This window comes from Oncorhynchus mykiss, chromosome 15 (assembly GCF_013265735.2).
Source record: "Oncorhynchus mykiss isolate Arlee chromosome 15, USDA_OmykA_1.1, whole genome shotgun sequence".
Lineage (NCBI taxonomy): Eukaryota > Metazoa > Chordata > Actinopteri > Salmoniformes > Salmonidae > Oncorhynchus > Oncorhynchus mykiss.
Window position 1 is genome coordinate 21,001,160 of NC_048579.1, and position 6,818 is coordinate 21,007,977.

Consider the following 6,818-nt stretch of genomic DNA (forward strand, 5'->3'; position numbering starts at 1 on the left):
ACTGTGAAATTATAACACTACTATGACTGTGAAATTATAACACTACTATGACTGTGAAATTATAACACTACTATGACTGTGAAATTATAACACTACTATGACTGTGAAATTATAACACTACTATGACTGTGAAATTATGCACATTCCGTAGTAGACACCAGAGGTGGCATGCCTGTAACGGCTGTCGTGGGTTGAAGAAGGTGAAGAGGACCAAAGTGCAGCGTGGTACGTGTTCATGATGTATATTTATTTTAACTCAGAACACTACGACCAAAATAACAAAAATAGACCAACACGAAACAGTTCTGTCTGGTACAGAGACAGAAAACAACTACCCGCACCCTTAGTGGGAAAACAGGCTGCCTAAGTATGGTTCTCAATCAGAGACACCGATAACCAGCTGCCCCTGATTGGCAACCATACCAAACCTAAACATAGAAACCCAACACCTAGACATACAACATATAATACCCACCCACATCACACCCTGACCAAATGAAAAATAGAAACATACAAAGCAATCTAGGGTCAGGGCGTGACAGTACCCCCCCCCCCCCCCCCAAAGGTGCGGACTCCGGCCGCAAAACCTGAACTAATAGGGGAGGTTCTGGGTGGGCATCTGTCCGCGGTGGCAGCTCTGGCGCGGGACGTAGACCCCACAGGGCGGCTCCGGCAGCTCCTGACTGACGGGCGGCTCCGGCAGCTCTGGACAGGAGGGAGGCTCTGGAAGTGCTGGACAGGAGGGAGACTCTGGAAGTGCTGGACAGGAGGGAGACTCTGGAAGCGCTGGACAGGAGGGAGACTCTGGAAGCGCTGGACAGGAGGGAGGCTCTGGAAGCGCTGGACAGGAGGGAGGCTCTGGAAGTGCTGGACAGGAGGGAGACTGGAAGCGCTGGACAGGAGAGAGGCTCTGGAAGTGCTGGACAGGAGGGAGACTGGAAGCGCTGGACAGGAGAGAGGCTCTGAAAGTGCTGGACAGGAGGGAGACTCTGGAAGCGCTGGACAGGAGGGAGCACCTGAAGGGAGGAGACAGAGATCAGGGCGTGACAATGCACATAGGGGACACGGGGGAATGTCACCCTCAGAGCTGCCCTGTTCATCTTTTTTTATGTTGTTGTTTCGCTGTAATACCTAGTAATTTTATGAAGTTGGCTTTAGCCAGCCCAGATACTGTAGGTCCCCAAACTCATAACTAGCTGCCAAGAAGCCATTTCAAGCTATCAATCAAGTTTGCATAGCTAGCTTGTCTAACTGCTGGGAAGTTTGGTAGACTTTCGCAAGAAATATCTACATGTAATGAATAAGACTCACATTCCTTTCAATCTTTTACCCAGATTTTAGCAGCGATGCAGAGAAGCATATTTTGTTTCTTTATATAAATAATGACACTCAAGATGAAAATCCTTAAACGAGATAATGAGGATTCATATCAGCCTAATCGAGGTGTAGATTACATCTCACATTCCAGTGTTTGAACTTGTAAACCAGGCTGCATGGGATTTCTCTTAATACAACTCTTAGTGCAGCCAATGGCAATGTCTGCTTTAATTTTTTAAAATATATATATTTTTTATTTCACCTTTATTTAACCAGGTAGGCTAGTTGAGAACAAGTTCTCATTTGCAACTGCGACCTGGCCAAGATAAAGCATAGCAATTTGACACATACAACAACACATGTTGTTAATAAACAAAACATAAAGTCAATTATACAGTAGAACAAAAGAAAACAAAAAGTCTATATACAGTGAGTGCAAATGAGGTAAGTTAAGGAAATAAATAGGCCATGGTGGCGAAGTAATTACAATATAGCAATTAAACACTGGAATGGTAGATTGGCAGAAGATGAATGTGAGAGATACTGGGGTGCAAAGGAGCAAAATAAATAAATAAATACCAGTATGGGGATGAGGTAGGTAGATAGATGGGCTGTTTAACAGATAGGCTATGTACAGGTGCAGTGATCTGTAAACTGCTCTGACAGCTGGTGCTTAAAGCTAGTGAGGAAGATGTGAGTCTCCAGCTTCAGAGATTTTTGCAATTCATTCCAGTCATGGGCAGCAGAGAACTGGAAGGAAAGACGACCAAAGGAGGAATTGGCTTTGGGGGTGACCAGTGAGATATACCTGCTGGAGTGCGTGCTACGAGTGGGTGCTGCTAAGGTGACCAGTGAGCTGAGATAAGGCAGGGCTTTACATAGCAGAGACTTGTAGATAACCTGTAGCCAGTGGGTTTGGCGACGAGTATGAAGCGAGGGCCAACCAACGAAAGCGTACAGGTTGCAATGGTGGGTAGTGTATGGGGCTTTGGTGACAAAACGGATGGCACTGTGATAGACTGCATCCAGATTGTTGAGTAGAGTTCATTCATTATGCCAGAAGCCACTTGTGGATTTGACAGCTCTAATGCAGTTCCACCTCCAACACAGCTAAAACAACCGCTATGTGGATGTCGGCTAAAGTGGATCTGATTGAATAGAGCCCTAAATGTCTGTTTTTACTTGTTATAAGTTAGTGCAGGTCTCTGTGTATGGTGTTGAGATGTTTAACCAGAGACACAGTACATTATTATTGTTATTATTAGTGTTATATGCTGCCACTTATCACTACTCTGGACGGTTCTGACTTAGAAAATGTGGACAACTACAAATACCTAGGTCTGGTTAGACTGTAAACTCTCCTTCCAGACTCACATTAAGCGTTTCGAATCCAAAATTACATCTAGAATCGGCTTCCTATTTCGCAACAAAGCATCCTTCATTCATGCTGCCAAACATAAACAGACTATCCTGCCAATCCTGTAACTTCGGCGATGTCCTTTACAAAATAGCCTCCAACACTCTACTCAGCAAACTGGATGTAGTCTATCACAGTGCCATCTGTTTGGTCACCAAAGCCCCATATACTACCCACCACTGCGACCTGTACGCTCTCGTTGGCTGGCCCTTGCTTCATATTCGTCGCCAAACCCACTGGCTCCAGGTCATCTATAAGTCTTTGCTAGGTGAAGCCCCGCCTTATCTCAGCTCACTGGTCACCATAGCAGCACCCACCCGTAGCACGCGCTCCAGCAGATATATTTCACTGGTCACCCCCAAAGCCAACTCCTATTTTGGCCGCCTTTCCTTCCAGTTCTCTGCTGCCAAAGACTGGAACGAATTGCTAAAATCACTGAAGCTGGAGACTTATATCTTCCTCACTAACTTTAAGCATCAGCTGTCAGAGCAGCTTACTGATCATTGCACATGTACACAGTCCATCTGTAAATAGCCCCATACTGTTATTTTTATTTTGTTGCTCCTTTGCACCCCAGTATCTATTTCTGCACATTCATCTTCTGCATATTCATCTTCTATCACTCCAGTGTTTAATTGCTAAATTGTAATTATTTCGCCCCTATGGCCTATTTATTGCCTTACCTTCCTAATCTTACTACATTTGCACACACTGTCAATAGATTTTTCTATTGTGTTATTGACTGATCGTTTGTTTATCCCATGTGTAACTCTGTGTTGTTTGTGTCACACTGCTTTGCTTTATCTTGGCCAGGTCGCAGTTGTAAATGAGAACTTGTTCTCAACTGGACTACCTGGTTAAATATAGGTGAAATAAAAATAAAATAAAAGCAGACATTTAATTATAAAAATACATAATTTAATTTCATTATTTTGTGGAAGCTATATTATAAGTTATAGTAAAAAATAATAAATGTGACTTGGGCAAATTTAAACCAAAAAAGTACCCAAATCATTTATTTGAAGTATAATTCAATCACTTAAGGAAATGTACTGATTTTGTTTATAATTATACTACTTATTATTACATCTAAAGCCTGAGTTAATATCCAATTTTCTCTTAGCTGTCAAAAACACAGTATGCCTTGCACATTGAATACTGCATGCTGACAGTTCGATAGGAGTTAAAGATAATGTCATTATGACTTACCTTGGTCAGTGCTGATTCTGTGCTAGAGGAAAATTTGCTTGATGTACATGTAGTAAAGTAATCTTTATATGATATCTGAGGAATGATCTAAGATTCTGGAAAGCAATACTGCATGTTGAATAGTACTTAAGAAATTCTGCTTTTTTTTCAATCTGGTGAAAGTCGCAAGAAAAATGCAGAAGCAACATATTATTTTGTTGGAAATCCTTTTAAGAGCCACACAGCACTCTGGTGTGGAGTGGAAGTTACCTCTGCATCACTTTGCTGGCCAACTGCACATCCTCTCTTCTTTCACTCACTCCCTGTGAGAGAAGAGATGGTCGTAGCCTGAGGGAGCAGTGGAGATGGTGTGGCAGTCTGTAAATCTATGGAGACAAAGGATGACTGGAGAATAGGTTAAGGGGAATCCATGTGTTCCAGTACATCAAACAAGTCTCAAATAAACCCATAAAGGGGTAGTTCACCCAAATTACACATTTACATATCAGTTTCCTTGTATCTGGGATATTGACTTGCATTGGTTTTAGGTCAGAAATGCAAAAAAGTTAGCATTTGTAGACAGTGGCCAGGTAAACAAAACCAAAGCATGGATTGCTGTATTACCTAGTCCATAGACTGCTTACTGGTTAATGAAACCAATATGTAATTTAGTAATTTAGTTGAACCATCCCTTCAACCCCGAACGAGGGAACATTGCGATATAGGGCAGATCTCAAAAGTCTCAAATGCACCCTCCCTAACCCCACGACAGCTGGGAATGGGAGGGATTGGGACACATTGAGGTACACAGACTGGTATGTTTAGCTCTGAAAGCTAATTACAGAACCTCGAGGCTGAAGCGAGGCACAAGGTGTGAAGTTGTATGAGTTAAAGGGGATTACAGTAGACAATACAGGGCACTTGCACACACAGGTCTTGAAGGAGGTAACTTTCTTTCCAGCTGTGTCAACCACTACATTACCACCTTGTAGACAGCTTCACACTTTCACTAGTCTCTTCCTACAGCCAACGTGTCTCAGACACGACGTCTGTTGCACGAATCTGGGTAGTCATCAACTGAGACCCCCAAAAATTTTTTTGGATAATGTTGACGTTGACCCATTTTAAACTATTTGAATGTCCAGATTCCTTTACACATCTACACAATTATGCAACACGTCCCGAACTATCTCTGGAGGTGGTCAGGAAGATCTGATCACACTCAGTTCGCAACCCGTCTATTGATCATCTAACCCTAACTATCACAACAGCTAACGGGGATCCTAATAAAATAATACAGTGTTGTAACCAGGGCTTAAGACTGAGTTAATGCATACACTAAACATAGGATCCTATTAAAATAATACAGTGTTGTAACCAGGGCTTAAGACTGAGTTAATGCATACACTAAACATAGGATCCTATTAAAATAATACAGTGTTGTAACCAGGGCTTAAGACTGAGTTAATGCATACACTAAACATAGGATCCCTATAAATCACAAGAGAAAAACTATAGAAAATATTATTTACCAAGGTTTCAATTGGGATATTGTCTTTGAAGGTGAATGACATCTGCCATGGTAAAAGCAGAGGAGTAATGCACCTATTATTTTAAAGGAGAAACTGATTGTAAATTCGATAAATGTTACTTAATTATGTGTAAAATTAACAATATATTGTATTTTTCCATGACGCCCTTGGTAGAGTCCCCTTTTGTTAAAATCTTAACATGAGTTGCTTGAGGAAGGTATGTGTTCTTTCATGGCCAGGAATTATTTATGTGAGAAGGCTGCAGCTCTTTAATACACACATTTCTTAAAAGATAATATCCCTGCACCTGCACATTGAGTACTGCATGCTGACAGTCCGATAGGACATACAGATAATGTCATTATGACTTACCTTGGTCAGTGGTGATTCTGTTGCTAGAGGAAGATTTGTGGAGGCTACTCCTGCATCACTAACCTATATCTTTCTTTCACCTACTGTCAGGGAACCCACGTGCCTTGGTGAGGGAAGAGATGGTCTTAGCCTGGGGGAGCAGTAGAGATGGCCTGGCAGTCTGTCAATATATGGAGACAAATGACAACAGAAGAATAGGTTAAGGTGAATCCATGTGTTGAAGTACATCAAGCACGACACACGGCAGCTGGGAATGGGATCCTTAGCGAGTCATTGAAGGGCAGGGGATGGTATGTTCAGCTGTGGAAGCTAATTGCAGAACCTCAAGGCTGAAGCGAGGGCCAGGGTGTGAAGTTGTAAGAGTCAAAAGGGCTCCAACATGCATTATACTATACAGGGGTGATATGCACAGGTCTTGAAGGATGTAACACCCTTTACAGCTATGTCACCAGTACATCATCACCTTGTCAACAGCTTCACACTTCCTCCACACTGTACAAACGATGACCTGACAGCTATCTTGATCTTTAACAGTGTGACACTTACAAATCCAAGACCTCATGCCCCTTGTCTCAGCACCTTATCAGATATTCACTCAGTCTAATTGAGAAATACACAGGGGCTAAAGCATGTTTTTGTGTATGCAATATACTAAGACTGAGTTTATGCAAACTTTACACAGAGGACGCTAATAAATGGCAGGGGAAAAAAACAAAAGGTTATTCACCAAGGTTTCAATAGCATATTGTCTTTGAAAGTGTTACCGGTATCTGACATGTTGGACACATATAAACGTTAGGTACCCTTTTTTTTAAGGAGCACTGATATTAAAATTGGATATCTTTGAATTAATTATGTGTAAAATAAACATTATCTTCTGTTTCCAACTCAGGTATGACGCACCTGGGTGAAAGTTGTGTTAAAACCTCTCTGGTACAGAGCGTCCCACCTCGACAACAGCCAGTGAAATTGCAGAGTGCCAAATTCAACAT

At 42.0% G+C, this 6,818-nt stretch overlaps 1 long non-coding RNA gene across 1 annotated transcript; it reads right to left on the reverse strand.

Annotated features, from left to right (window-relative positions):
• Positions 1-958: 958 nt before the first annotated feature.
• LOC110489780 lies at positions 959-6,113 on the reverse strand. Its single transcript, XR_002468620.2, has 3 exons — positions 5,827-6,113; positions 4,193-4,308; positions 959-1,016 (listed from the first exon to the last, which is right to left on the reverse strand). It is a non-coding gene; the product is annotated as an uncharacterized LOC110489780 (long non-coding RNA).
• Positions 6,114-6,818: the final 705 nt, after the last annotated feature.